Source organism: Myotis myotis, unplaced genomic scaffold (genome assembly GCF_014108235.1).
Source record: "Myotis myotis isolate mMyoMyo1 unplaced genomic scaffold, mMyoMyo1.p scaffold_m19_p_10, whole genome shotgun sequence".
NCBI classification, from domain to species: Eukaryota; Metazoa; Chordata; class Mammalia; order Chiroptera; family Vespertilionidae; genus Myotis; species Myotis myotis.
The window spans coordinates 73843520-73858181 of record NW_023416314.1 but is presented as its reverse complement, the minus strand read 5'-3'; the positions used below and the strand labels follow the sequence as shown (position 1 = coordinate 73858181).

The window sequence follows — 14662 nt, the reverse complement described above, 5'->3', positions numbered from 1 at the left end:
GAGTTAGTAAGTCGGTGTACTAAATCATATTATCCTATTGATTTGTGTTTATAAAACAGAACCTATATTACTCGATAGGGAAGTCATGGTTCCAATCTAGAACAAAATCAGACTTAAGTAGCTATAAACAGCTTTTACAATAAAAAAGAAAACTATTTTTTCTAGTAGAATAAGGTCAGCCACAAAATAAAAATTATTGAATGAACAATGTTGGAGAATATTCTATCATGCTTTTGTGATTCATCAGACTCACAGCTCAGGGATTAGCCCTGTGTCCCAAGCCCTGATCAGGTGAATCTGTGGCACAGGGAAGGAAAGCGTGGTGACAATTACACAACACAAAGAGACTGTCCAAAATTCCTCTAATGACACATTTTAACCAAACTTACATGGTTCATGTATTTTTTCATGGGGAAAATGCCATAGTGTATATAGCAAGACGTGTGTGTGTGTGTGTGTGTGTGTGTGTGTGCGCACACGTGCACATATGTGAGAGAGAGAGCAAGAAACAGAAAGAGATGGTGGGGGGAAAGTGAAAGGGATTTTACTTTAAAACCGTGAATCTCAGTAGGCGGAGAAACAGCAGTTATTCAGTGCTACTTTGTTCCAAGCATTGCCTTTGGTGCTGGGAATACAGTTTTCAACAAAACATTCAAGGTCCAGGCTCTCAAAGAGCTTATATTCCAGAGTCTGAAGTAAGGATTGAGGAGTGTAAGTGATATGTAGGTGGAGAGATTGAGCAAAAAAGAGGAAAAAACAAGAGAACTTATAGACATGGACAACAGTGTGGTGACTGGGGGGGGGGGGGTACGGGAGGGGAAGGTGAAGGTGAAAGAGGGGATAGAGGGAATAAATGGTGATAAAAAAAAGTAAGAACAACAACAACACATTTTAAAGAAACCCATTAGTTCCTCTCTTAAGAACTATTATAGGAAATAAAACTTGCCCAGTCCTGGCTGGTAGGAAATAAACAGAAGATGGAATAAAAGAGAAGTATAGGTTGATAATCATTGCTTAAAACTCTGAGTTTCCCCTCAGTTTTCCAGAGGTTTGACAAACTAATATGTTGATGTTGCCTTTGCAAGTGAACCAATTAATATCAAAATTTGGGAGCTCAGCTGACACAATAATTATGCTGGAAAATGTAATTTTGCCTGCATAATAGAGGTGGGACTGTTTCAAGGAGATCTCATTAATGTGCTATTCATCAACAAAGAGCAGGGCAACCTTCCTCTGCCGTCAGGATGCAAAAGGCCATTGGAACAATTCTCTGTCTCTTGTTCTGAGAAAATAAATTAAGAACTGTCTAGAAGTCTAGATAAATTGAAATCACTGATGACAAAAAAACTGTGTGGCCTCTCATTCTGAAAGCAATGGAACCTGTCATTTCTACAACTTTCATTCCCTATTCACTTATTTAACAAACTAGAAGCCCGGTGCACAAATTTGTGCACCAGTGGGATCCCTTGGCCTGGCCTGCAGGATTGGGCCAAAACAGGGTCTCCAACATCCCTTGAGTGGTCCTGGATTGCAAGAAGGCGCAGGCCAGGCCAAGGGACCCCACCGGTGCACAATCAGGGACGGGGAGGGCATGGGAAGTTGGCCAGTTGGGGAGAGACCACGGGAGGGCTTCAGGGCATGTCCAGCCCATCTCACTCAGTCCCAAGCAGCCAGATCCCTGCAGTAAGCTAACCTAACAGTCGGAGCGTCTCCCCCTGGTGGTCAGTGCACGTCATAGCAACTGGTCAACTGATCTGTCTGCCCTCTGGTGGTCTGTGCACATCATAGCGAGCAGTTGAGCGGCTTTAGCATATCATTAGCATATTACTCTTTGATTGGTTGAATGGCCAACTGGACGACTGGACACTTAGCAGATTAGGTTTTTATTATATAGGATTCTATCAAGTGTCTACTGTGTGCCAAGCAGTGCTAGATGTTGGAGCTATAGTAGAAATCAAAATGAGACACAGTCTTTGTTTGCATGGTGCTTACTATGCAGCGATTGGTCTCTCCTCCACATTTCAGGGCATACACCTGTTCTGTGTCGGCTGGACTCTCTGCATGCTTAAAGATTCAGCAGCCTACTGAATGGATGCATGTCATGTGCAGTTATGAATGGATATCCCCCAATGCGGGGCTACCCAAGTATATTAGACTGAACACTAATTATGTTATTATGTGAGTTGTTGATCTACTCTTCCAGGGTTCCATGGTCTAATAAGTTTGCAAATGCTGCTTATTTTCCCACCTCCCACAGTTCATAAATTCAGTGGTTAATAAAGACTTTGATTAGATCTATGATTCAGGCCTTCAATAGAGCCTCTCTGTCCCTCAGTTTTCTCCTCAGTCTCCTAGGAGCAATAGCACCCACTCTGCCTGTATCAAGGGTCAAGTGAGAGAACAAATGTGAATGACAGTATGTCAGAAATGCAAATAAATATAAGTGATGCCCTACACTCTTCAGAAGTGTAAAACACTAAACAAGTGACATAGGATGAGATGATATAAGGTCACAAGTCTTTTTATAATGGTACTTGTTAGGGTATAATAGTACTTATAACCTGAGGTTCACAGCTAAGTCATTTAAACAAATATTTACCAGAAATAACCAAGGAAGCAAGAAAATTGACCTTGATTCAGTACCTTTACAATTTACAGGTTGCCCACAGACATCTTACTTCTTTATTCTAACAAACCTAAGAAGTGGTTTGCTATCTCTATCCTACACTGATGAGGAAACTGAGTGAGAGTAAGTGTCTTATCCAGGGTTGCCCAGCTAGAACTAGTAGTAGCAAGAGTCAGGAGTTAAAGTACATCCTTCTTATTCTACATCCTGTGCCTTTGCTCTCATACCTGCTTTTGTTCAAAACATAACTTTTATCTTCTTCTTCTCCAACATATCCAGCACCCTGATAAGTACCAAGTGCATGTTCAAGACCTACTTACTAGAGTGCAGTGATGAACAGAATGGGGCTTGGTGTCGCAGAAACCCTAGGTTAGAGTGCTGACCCTCCTTTTATTACCCACCTAGGCGATTTGCCTAAACTCTTCAACTTCAATTTTCTTATCTGAAAATGGGATGATCATAGTGCCTGTGGGGTATGAATGGTCTGAGGCTCATAAGTCAAGCATGGTGTTTAACGTGTAATAATTGCTAGTATATGGTGACTCTTATTACTAGGGCTGGACATGTATGCAGTTGGCACTCACTTGATGCTTATTGAATGAGCAAATGAATAGATAGAATGAGTTGAGTGTAAGGAATTAATTGTGTTCAAACAGGTAAATAGCAGTCAGGGATGATGGCACCAAAAGGGTCTCTATCAGGCCGTAGGACGAAGGCTTTTGATGGCTTTGAATGCTCTAATTTTGATGAGACGAGAAGAAGCACATGATGGGGCAGAATCAGCACCCAAAGTGCTTTAAAGCAGATGTACGAGTTTACCACTGTGGAAAACAGCCCAAGTTCAATATAAGTTCATATAAGACTGGGGAGCGAGGAATAAATCTCTAATAGTCTTGTGAGCTAGACTCTTGCTCAGGGCCTTGCGAATGACTCAGGATTTCAAAACTGGCCTGTGAGCTAGACTCCCTGGTACAGCAGGTTGAGATTTCTCTGCAAGAAATCACTGCAGTTGCTAAGGTGACTGCCTGAATGGGAAAAGGCATTTTCCCAGGGCTTCTGGGCCTCTTCCTCTTTTTACAGCCTACAGGACAGGCAGAGGGGAACTAATTTATTTACTTTCTGCCATCACTGTCTCATTTAATTGTGGCACCAATCCTCTGAAACAATTTACTACACAGATGACAAAATTGAAGCGCAGAGAGATTAAGGGATATGTGCCAATTCATGTACATCTTGTAAGTTGACAGGACCAGGACTCTGGCTCTTTTTATAACTCCAGGTAGCCTCCCAACCAACTTCACACCCCTGAGCTTTCATGGTGGCCATCAACCCCATCCTTAGCCCCACTCCCCAGAGGAAATTCTGTAAAGGCCAGCCAAGTGCTGAGTGAACACACACTGCCCGCTTTCTTCTTACTCATTTTCAACAAATGTTTATTGAGCACCTACATTATGCCAGGCACGGCTCTTGTTGCTGAGGAACAAGAGATGAGATCCTTTCTCTGGTGGAAGTTAATTCTTGTGGGAAGAGATTGAAGGGGAAAAAAACACTAAATAAACAAAATAATCTCAGATTAGCAGTGTTAGGATGGAAATGAAACAGGGTGATTTGACAGGAAGGGACTGGGGAGAAGAAGGTACTATAGATAAGGTGTTCAAAGATGGCTTATGGAGGTCACTTTTGAACTGAAACCTGGCAGAACAAAGGAGCCAGCCAGGCAAAAATGGGCGAGGGGAGCATTGCAGGCAGGGGGAACAGAGTTCAGACCTGAGGCTCGACACTGACGACTGTCAAGGAAACCACTTCACCTTGTGGACTTTTTTAAAAACACACTCATAACAGTGGAACATGTTTCTGATTTGTAGTGTGAATGATAATGTTGCAGTATTTGACATTATTTTTCTGGCAGAGGGACTAGTAATCATACTTTAAGAAGGCTGTGATCTATACAAGTCACAGAGACAAGCTGGCTTTAGAAAGAGAGGGGACACAGAGAGCCACATATTATAGGCCCACCCCTGGCAGCTGCACACTGCATTCAGGGATGGTAAGGACCCAGACAGGGCAGAGTGAGCAGGAAATTCCCAGAAGCCCCTGTCACATGGACATTGCTCAAACACCTGGGAAGGGAGCCGCTGGGGAACGTGAATATTTGTTTTGGTGCCTAATGGGATTATTCCCAGGATGTCTTGGTTATTACAAGGGATAAATTCTAAAACAACAAAGAAGAAAATAATATTTGTGTAGATAAGTATGGACTAAATACACAGCATAAAAATAATGTAGGGAATACCAATAGAGGAATGTCATGAACTCAAACAAGGGTCAAGTGGAATAACTTTTAAAACAATAAAAAAATCACTGCCTAGACTACGCTTCCCAATCCAGAGTTCCTAAAAGCAGTAACAGGAATTAGAAAGCTCTTTGCAGTGTTTCAAAATATGAATGACTAATCAGGCACCCCAGGCTGTTTATTCTTTATTTCGAGTCCTTTCAGATCATTCTTTTGTTGGTTTATTCAGTATTTCAACAAATACTTAAGGAGTTATCTACTGTGTACCAGGTATATGCCAAGTGCTAGAAAAAAATTTAAATGGCTAAAATAGGGATCATTGTTGTTGAGACATTTTAACTAACTGGTAGGGCAAAGAGACAAGTAAATGAATAATTAGAAAACAGGATAACATGTACTGATAGAGGGTTTATGGAGTATCTTAGATGGCCGAAGGGTGGGGGAAATGCCAGTCCAGCTGGGCCCAGGGTATTGGAAAGCTTCCTAGAGGAGATATTACTAAATCTGTTTACAGGGCATACATAAATTAGCCAGACAGGTCCAAGGGAATGATCATCTTGGCAGAAAAATGATTATGTACTTAGATATAGGGCTTTTAATTCTCCAGAGTACTTATGCATTGTATCAGAATTGTGTTCAGCTTTGAGGAGGAGAAAACTCTGGTATCAGTAGCTTAAACAAAGGAAGGTTTATTTGTTTCACGCAGTAAATTTGGAGGGAGGTGACTGAGTGCTGGCTGAGGTTCAGTGGCTAATGTCAGTACTGCCTCATGCTCTGAGACTCCGTGAGCTTTTCCTTCATGCTTACTTCCTTATGATGTAAAAAGGGCTGCAGCCTTGGATATCATATGCATTTTCAGGAATAAAAAAAGAGGTCAGAAGAAGGGGTACATCTCTGTTAATCAGAAAAGTAGACACTTTGCCAATGAACAACCCTCCTAAAACAGAAGACTTATCCTTCTGCTTCATGGTCTTGAACTGGGCTACACCCTCCCTCCCCCTCCTCCCCCCCAACTGCAGTATTAGCTTTGTTTGCAAATAACTCTTCTACTTGGGAATGACTAAGTCAGCCAACCAATAATATCTGCCAAACACATTTTATCTCACTTGGCCCTCATAACAAGCTCCTGAGTAGGAAGAGCAGGTATTATTAGCTCTACTTTAGAAAAGAAGAAACTGAGATTTGGAGATCTCAGTGATGCCTCAAATCCCAGAGCTGTACCTTTATTTAGTGATAACAAAAAGGAAAACAAAAGCGAACGTTTAATTTCCGGTTTGACTACCTCATTTTCTCCTAATAATAGATTTTAGTGGTTATGCTTATGGGGTAGATTGAAAGTGCCATGATCTCAGAAGGACTTATTTCTATCCCCCTCCTATATGAAATGGCTGAGTAGAAAATAAAAAATAAAATAAAATAAAGCCAGTGTTCATTGTAGGCTTATTATACATCAGACTCTGCCACGCACTTTCCGTATGTTCTCTCATTTCCTCCTTGCACAGTCCTGCTAGGTAGACTGCCCTGGTATTACAGATGACCAATGTGAGGTGACAGGAGATACTGACATAAAACTTGCCCCGGATCACAAAGCTAGCACATAGCAGAGCCAGGACTCAAACCTCAGTTCTCCAGAACGCCAGCCTAATGTTCTTCTTGCCTCTTCTATCTCCAAACCATCCTAACTTTCTCTCTGTTGCTCCATCAGTGAATGTGCCTTCTCACTGACATTGCCTAGAGCCCTTGAAGCTACCCCGTGTCCCTGTTACTCCTTTTAATTTATTTGACATGCTCCTGTTTCTTCATTATGGCTTTTATGGATGCAGAATCCAGCAACACATTATTTCAAATGTCCTGCCATTAGAATGCACTTCCTTTCATTGTAATAGCACTGACCATAATGAATACATTCTGGATCCATGCAGATGTCACTGGTATTTGCGATACTCTGTTCTAATTTATGTTGGAAAATGAATACTTAAAGTATTGCCCAGGCTCTCATTACTGCAGAGGAAATGAGGGACACCCTGTGTGTGTGCATATGTTTTTGCATTTATACAGGAAAGAGAATGCTTGGTCAGAATGAAGTTTGCGCCTGCTGAAGTGAGAGATGGCCCTTTCGTGGAAGGGCACAGTGGAGGTAATCTGCTGTGCATAGCAGCAAACTTGTGCAAGCAGGTTTCTTTGTGATGGGTGTGTAGGCTGAGGTAATGAGCACAGATTAAAGTCAGATTTCATTAGAGAAGGGAGAGGGAAAGCCTTGCTGACTGAGAGACTGGCGTTGGGGTACCCCAAGATGATCTTGTGTTCATGTGCACAGCCAGCAAGGATGCTGATGTGTTTGGTGCCAGTAATCTCCCTGTCAGTCAGCCACACACTGGCGTAGCCTTTTTGGGGGTCAAAGGTGAATAGTCAGACAGAGGCCCACTGGGGAGCAGAATGTGCTCAGTTTGAGATTAATGATGTGAACTGATATTTATGGTGAGGGTCTGTCTGTGAAGTAGAGGGATGATTATCAAAGTCTGAAATGCCAGGTTGTGGGGGAATTAGATCCTTCGTACTCAGCTCTCCAAGAAACTGCCTCCCCATGTTTGAAACAATATGTGGGCCATAATGCTCTAGACATCTAGCCTGTCTATCTCGAAGGGATTCTCCAGGAGATAGCTTCTTAGGCATATCTATGCCAAACATATCCTTTTCAAGGCTTGGGACCTCAGAGGTGAAAGGGTACCTGGAAAATAACCCATAAGAACCAATATTATGATTCCTCATTCAAGGCTTCTGGAAATTAAAAAGGAAGCGATGTGGTGGTTTATAGAATACAAGAGTATCCTACTAAATTTCTATAAAAATTCTACATTTTTATGCCACACCTATTTCAGCTAAATCTTTTAAATATGTAGGAGTTGCCCCTTAATAAAAGTGGGCTACACAGATTAGGATTACTGACTCAGGAATTACAAGGCAAATCAAAGGAGGAATAGAGGCTGCAAACCGAAGTTAGAAAGGGTGTGTCTTTGTGTGAGTGTGTGTGAGTGTGTGTGTGTGTTAGTGTGCATATGTATGTGTGCATATATACATATGCCACGTGCACATATATCAGTGAGTCTGGAAATGTGTTGTTTGTTTAACAAAAAAGGAAAAGAGCCTTTCTAAAATTTGGCTTGGAAGAGAACATTTCTCTCTATAGCTCTAAGTGATCTTAAATCTCAACAGCTTTTTTACTGTTGAAAAACCTACAATGAAAAACTAGCTGTGGAATTTTAATATCCGTCCTTTTCTGCTTGGTAGAGTGCTTTCCCCTCTGGGTCTCCAGAGCCTTAACTGTTACACAGTGCATCCCTGACTCTGCTGTCAATACCTGAACAACAGACTTGAAAGAACTAGTTTTCCAAATCTATCTAGAAATACAAGCCCCGGTAAGACCAATTCAGTAACCTTAAAGAAGTTACTGTTCTTTGCTTCCTTCATGCCAAAACTCTACTAACACTTGTCCTGTACTGCAAAGTTTACTATCTTACAGGAAATTATGTCGAACCAAAAACACTGTTTGGGGGATTAGTTAAAACACAAATGAATCTAACTCCGAGTGGAATCTCTGAGCCTCCTATTCTCTTTTATTACAAATTCAAATGGCAATAATGCTTGCTGTGTTTGCTAAAAGAAAACAGCCCTCTGCATGCCTGGGCAGTCTGCCCCACTGCTCACCCCTTCCCCAGGGCCCGTGATTGGAAGCACATTTTACTCTCTCCCTGGGGCAGGGTTAGTCTTGCTTCAGCACAAAAAGCCTTTCTGAAAAGGATGCAGAACTGAGGGTGGAGATAGACGCCGCCCCCCTGCAGCATGGGCTGTGGGTTCTGTGGAAAGAGAGCAGGGGGTGCAGCTACCACAGAGCAGCTTTGAGTCAGAACCTCTAGGTCTCTGTGCCCCTGTTGGGGTCAGAATGAGTAGCCAGGACAAGGCCCCAGGATCGGCCTGATTCTCCTGTTCACTGCTATATGCTCAATTAAGCTGGTGGGCAAGCCTGGGAACCAGCCCAAACTGCCCTCCCGAGGAGCTGCCCACTGTGAGAGAGTTCCTCTAACAAATGCGCCTTCAGGGGACCATATAACAAGCAGCAAAGCCATTTGCATTAATTCCTCCTACACGTGTCTTTGACTTTTAAAATGCTCAAGGTTCCTACCATATGTATCTGTAGTATGAGTTCCGAGTCTCTAAACAGCTGTGCTTCAGTCTAAGATGACGGAACAGCAAGAGAAGGGACCAGCTGGGAGAATGTAGCTTTCTTTCCTACCTGTGCTTCCACTGCCCTTCTGTTGTTGTAGTCATTCTTAGCCATGAAACAAACTTCTGACTTAATTATTTTCAACTCTATGTATTTTCCAACTCTATGTATTCTGTTTCTGTGAGGTAAAACAGAAATTGCAATGATAGCTATCATTTATAACATATGTGCATTGTGCCAAATACAATATTAAGGACCTTAATAAGATATATTTTTAGTGTCACAACTACTCTGTTACATAGGTTTTATTGGACCCGTTTGACAGATGAGGTTACTAAAACTCAGAGAGGAAAGTGACTTTCCCAAGGTTACATGGTCTACTTATCTCCGTTCCCAGTACTTCCTTTTAGATGGTTATTGACGGCTAGAAGACTGAAGAAAGAGTCCATCAGCCCACTTAAGATAGACAGGTTACTCTTCCTTTAATCAGGTGGACAGGAAAGGCCACTGTGCCCTACAGACACCCCACTTGTACCTACTTAACCCAGGAATACAAGCCACCAACCGTAGGTCAGAATGAAGCAGATGGGAAGGATTCACAGCCCACTCCACACTCTTTCTGGTAGGAAGAACATTGGCTTTGCAGTTGGACATACCTGAGCCCCAAATGTGGGCAATAACTGACCTCTCTGAACCTTAGCTTCCACTTCTAAACGAGGATTCATAATGTCTTCTTCACAGACATGCAGTGCAAATTGGATGACAGAGTATAAGTGCCGACGGTAATGCATGCTCATTGAATAAATTTTTAAATACACAATTGTTTGGTGGGGATGCAGATTGGTGCAGCCACTGTGAAAAGCAGTATGGAGTTACCTCACAAAAATTCAAAATGGTATGACACAGCAATTCCACCTCAAGGAATTTATCTGAAGAAACCCAAAACATAATTCGAAATAATATATGCACCCCTACCTTCATTGCAGCATTATTTAAAGTAGCCCAAGTGCCCATCAGTAGATGAGTGGATAAAAAAGCTGTGGTACAGTACACAATGGAATACTCCTCAGCCGTAAAAAAGAAGGAAATCTTACCTTTTGCAACAGCATGGATGGACCTGGAAAGTAATGCTGAGTGAAATAAGCCAGTCAGAGAACGACAAGTACCATATGATTTCACTTATACGTGGAATTTAATGAACAAAATAAATGAACAAACAAAATAGCACAGATTCATAGATACAGCTGCCAGAGGGCGGCTGGGTGAAAAGGTGAAGGGATTAAGCAAAAAAAAAAAAAAAAAAAAAAAGAGGAGAAACCTCATAGACACAGACAGCTGTATGGTGATTACCAGAAGGAGGGAGCAGGGAGAGGGGGTAGAGGGGAAGTAGATGAGGGTAAAGGGGGGATAAACAGTGATGGAAGGAGACAACTTGGGGTGGTGAACACACAGTACAATATACAGAACTGTATACCTGACACCAATATATAATTTGATTAACCATGTCACCTCAATAAATTCAATAAAAATTAAAAAATAATAAAATGCATAATTCCTTAAAATGTTCTTTTACTCTGTTTGTGTTAGCAAGTTTTCCGGGCTCCCTGAACTGTTTGGGCCCCAAGGCAGGTCCATTCTTTAGCATCAACTTCGCTTTTTATAGCCTGTTTTCCCCTCTAAGGTAGGAGGTGGGCTGAGGCTTTCTCTTCTCCCTCCCCATCCTGTGACTCTCCCCAAAGTATTCTCTCACCTCCCTTTTGTGATTTCCTTAAGTGCTTTTAATGGCTGCTTGACACTAGAAAGATATTCCCAGCAGGCACTCCATTTGTATCGCTGCTTGTTGCTGGATGTGAACTTGTGACTGACCTCTGGGAAGGCAGGGGGCCCTGGAGGAGGAGTCAGGTCTGTGTCAGCAAAGCAAGGTGATGAGGTGATGGGTTCCTGAGCAGCTGGCAGGCAGCTGGAGGAGTAGCTCCAAACATCGCCTTCACATCCTCTGTCCTGTGTGCCTGGAAGTATGATAGGCAAGGATTATGATATCAGCAAACTCCGACATTCTTAAGCAACACCAACCCAAAGTAAAGCAAAACAAAACAAAAATAAAGGTAATGAACCGAGGACAGCTATATTCCAGCGGTGCCTCTGCTACACCCAAGAGACATGGAACCCCATGGGAGCATCCTGCCTGCACTAGGGCCAACATCCATTACTCCAGGGTCTGCCACCTGGGGGCCTGAAATGCCCCCCCACTCTTTTTAAACCTGTAACTGCCTTCATCAGGGGAAGGTGACGGGTACAAGAAGTGGGGGTGGGGGTGCTGATCCCTTATGCCTTTATCTCACAAATCTTAGACACACGGCTGCTAATCAGGGTTGTGAGAGGTCACAACCCACGCCCAGGAGCAGCACCTGGGTTAACAGCACCACAGGAGACACCTTGGTGGCTGGTGATCCGTGCCAGGGGAACGGATTTCACACAGAGCTTCATGCTCAACCTTGTGTGACTCTCTTGAACATGATGGGCCTTTGCCGCAAACCACACAGAGAGGCCTTCCTAAGGAGGTCTCCAAAGCCCACCACTGTTCAGCCTCCAGCCCGAACTCGTTATTCCTGCTCACCTTGCACCCTACCTCCTGGCCTCCTGGACCTTCTGAAGTCCGGCCTTCTCAATGAGCTGTCCCGTTTGTGGAGATGGCTCACCGCTAAAGGCCGCCACTCTGCACCTCTCCACCAGCTCGGACTCCAGCCTCGCCTCCCTGGCAACTGTTCACACCTGTGTGTTCATTAGGCTGCTTCCAGCTCTCACCTGGTCCCCAGCCCTCAGTGCCTACATGCCCACCACTCCCACAAACAGTGGCCTCTCAGTGCCCCTCGGCCCTACCAGGAGGACCGGACTCTGACCTGACAGGTGAGAGATGAGTGGTCAGCCTGTATGGAAGTCGTAGACCTGAAGCTAGTTACTATTTGGGTCGAGAAAGAGAAAGGATATTGATACTCGAGGCTGGAGCAAGAAAGGTTCTTGTTGTGACTTGTTAGCAGCTGTTAAAACCGACAGTTGTAAAGGGGGAGTTTAGGACTGGAGCTGCCACAGAGCTTTAAGGATTATCTGTGGATTTCAATGCCATTACTGTTCTTTACCAGAGAGTGGAGTTGGAATGAGAGAGAGAAGAAAGCCTTTGGTATGCAGTTATGTCAGATTCGTGGGCTCAGGCCACTCCCCCTGCCCCCCTCGCCCCTCCCTCCCCTCTAGACCCTCTTCACAGCTCTGGGCTGGGCCTAACTTGAGAGTCTGGTGTTGACCCCTCGGGAGAGTGCCCTTTAAAGCCGTGCCGTGACCATTCCTGCCAATTACAGCAAATCAGAGCTGAGTGGGTGATCATCCTGCGTTGCACATGAACCAGTGTTCCTTGGTTGTGAGGCTGCACTGTGCATTGTACCCCCTTTTTAAAGCCTGGTCCTTCCGTCCTCTTCAGTGGGCAAGACGAGCATAGGGTCTGCTGTCCAGGTCCCTCCCCCACCGGACTCAGAGCACTGCCCAAAATCAGACCTAGAGCATAACAACAGCCCGGTGAATATGGGAGGTGAAGATGTGACATAAGAAATTTTGTCATGGAAGACATTTCACAATAAGTGTCTCAAATCATTGTACTGTACACCTTAAACTTACACAATGTTATATGTCAATGACATCTCAACAAAGTCGGGGGCGGGGGGGGGGGCGTGCCTTAGAGACTGGAGAAGCAGTTTGGGAAGGAAATGAGTTTTCTCTTTCCAGCTGAACGTAAAACGAGTAGTTCCATAGGCTTTTCTTAAACTTCTATAATAGACTTATCATCTTTAGTAGGGGCTTTCTTGTCTCACAGCAAATGTATTTAAAATCAACAAACAAAAAACAACTCCCCAGCTGGCTTGGGTCAGTGGTTGAGCATTGACCTATGAACCAGGAGGTCACGGTTCAATTCCCAGTCAGGGTGCATGCCTGGGTTGCAGGCTCGATCCCCACCAGGCGGTGTGCAGGAGGCAGCCAATCAATGATTCTTTCTCATCATTGATATGTCTATCTTTCTCCCTCCTTTCCTCTCTCTGAAATCAATAAAAATATATTTAAAAATAAATTTAAAAGTTAAAAGAATTTTCTCATCTTTTTCCCGATAAAGTATTTATTTTGTTGTCGTTCCCTCCCTCCTACCCCTCTGTGCTGAGCTGAGTGAAAACTGCAGTGGGATGTTGTCAGTAGTGAGTGGGTGGGGAAAGCAAAAGGTCTGTACACTTTTTATTAATTTATCATGCTGGTGTAGAAGAGCCATTTGATACACTTATTATCCTGTGTAAAGGCTAATTCTGATTGGGACTCAGAATGTGAGTGCCTGGGAAGTCACCTAGTCCAGGAAGGAAGCAGAGAACAATACCACGTGCATTAAGTCTGGAATAGGCAGGCTGTGTTTCACACCTTTTCGTGTGAAAACTGGTTGCTTCATGTGCATTTGCCATGTGCCATATACTTTTATGTTCATGAAGAACCTGGGAATCATGGACTCTGATTACTGAGGCCCAGTGGAGGAATGAAGGCATAAGTGAGGAAACTGAGGCCCAGTGGAGTAAGTTTTGTTCCCCCAGGTGGAACTTATTAAGTGGAAGGACTGGATTCAAACCTTGGTTTCTCTGTGTTCTTCCTGCTCCTCTCAGTCGGAAAGCCAGGGTTGAGAGTCTGACAGCAGGGAGCCTAGGCGAGTGCTGACAGCTGGGCCTCAACACGTAGCCCGAGAGAGTGACTGGGCCTCACTCAGTAATTAAGGAAACATCCTTGCGGTGCCCTCTGACCGTTTGGATTGCCTGCTCTGGCTGGGCCCAGCAATCAGGCCAAAGGAGAACCATCGCTTTCCAGGTGTCATACATAAACTTATGACATCTGATTTATGTTGAGACTGAGCCGTAAACAGGTTCTTCCCCAGATGGATGAAACAGGTGTGAAGTGGTAGGATTATGTCATCGGAGGGTTACCGCAGAGGCGGCTTCAGGAAAAACTAGGAGGAAGGCAGAATGTGTCTTTACTAATGTTCACTGCTCCCTTCAGCACCCTGTATTTATATCCCAGTCCTGACCCATGAAAGATTATCATTTCTTTTTCCCCCTGGTAAAACTTAACCATCCACCTCATCCCATCAGCTTCTAAGATTACAGCTGGCTTACCCAAAACCCATTTCTGCTCCGGTGGTTTATGGGGATCCTATAGGCTACTTGTGTCATGTAACATCTACTGATTTTTAACCCTAGGAGCTCAGCCAGAGAAGTGTAGTACCTTAGACTAAAGGAACAACTTCGATAAGGTCTTCAGGCCTAATGGCTTGTGGGAGAGCTTTTGAATATGACAAAGGCCGGGCTGCTTCTTACATGATGTCATGTTGGGTCTGTTACTTCTTCCAGTGCCTGGGCAGCCCTTGGATTCAGAGCCCTGGGCTTTGTTCGTTGAGATTGGGCAATGACATGCCAAGGATGGAGACCTGCAGTGTTAGTTCCTCCTT

At 43.9% G+C, this 14662-nt stretch overlaps 1 protein-coding gene and 1 non-coding gene across 2 annotated transcripts in view; both read left to right on the top strand.

Moving 5' to 3' along the window:
• The window catches only part of TRIM44 (tripartite motif containing 44), an 82311-nt gene that overhangs the window by 54557 nt on the left and 13092 nt on the right, over positions 1 to 14662 (top strand).
• On the top strand, positions 6186 to 6321 carry LOC118665578. The gene has a single exon (XR_004970684.1). It is a non-coding gene; the product is annotated as a small nucleolar RNA SNORA29 (small nucleolar RNA).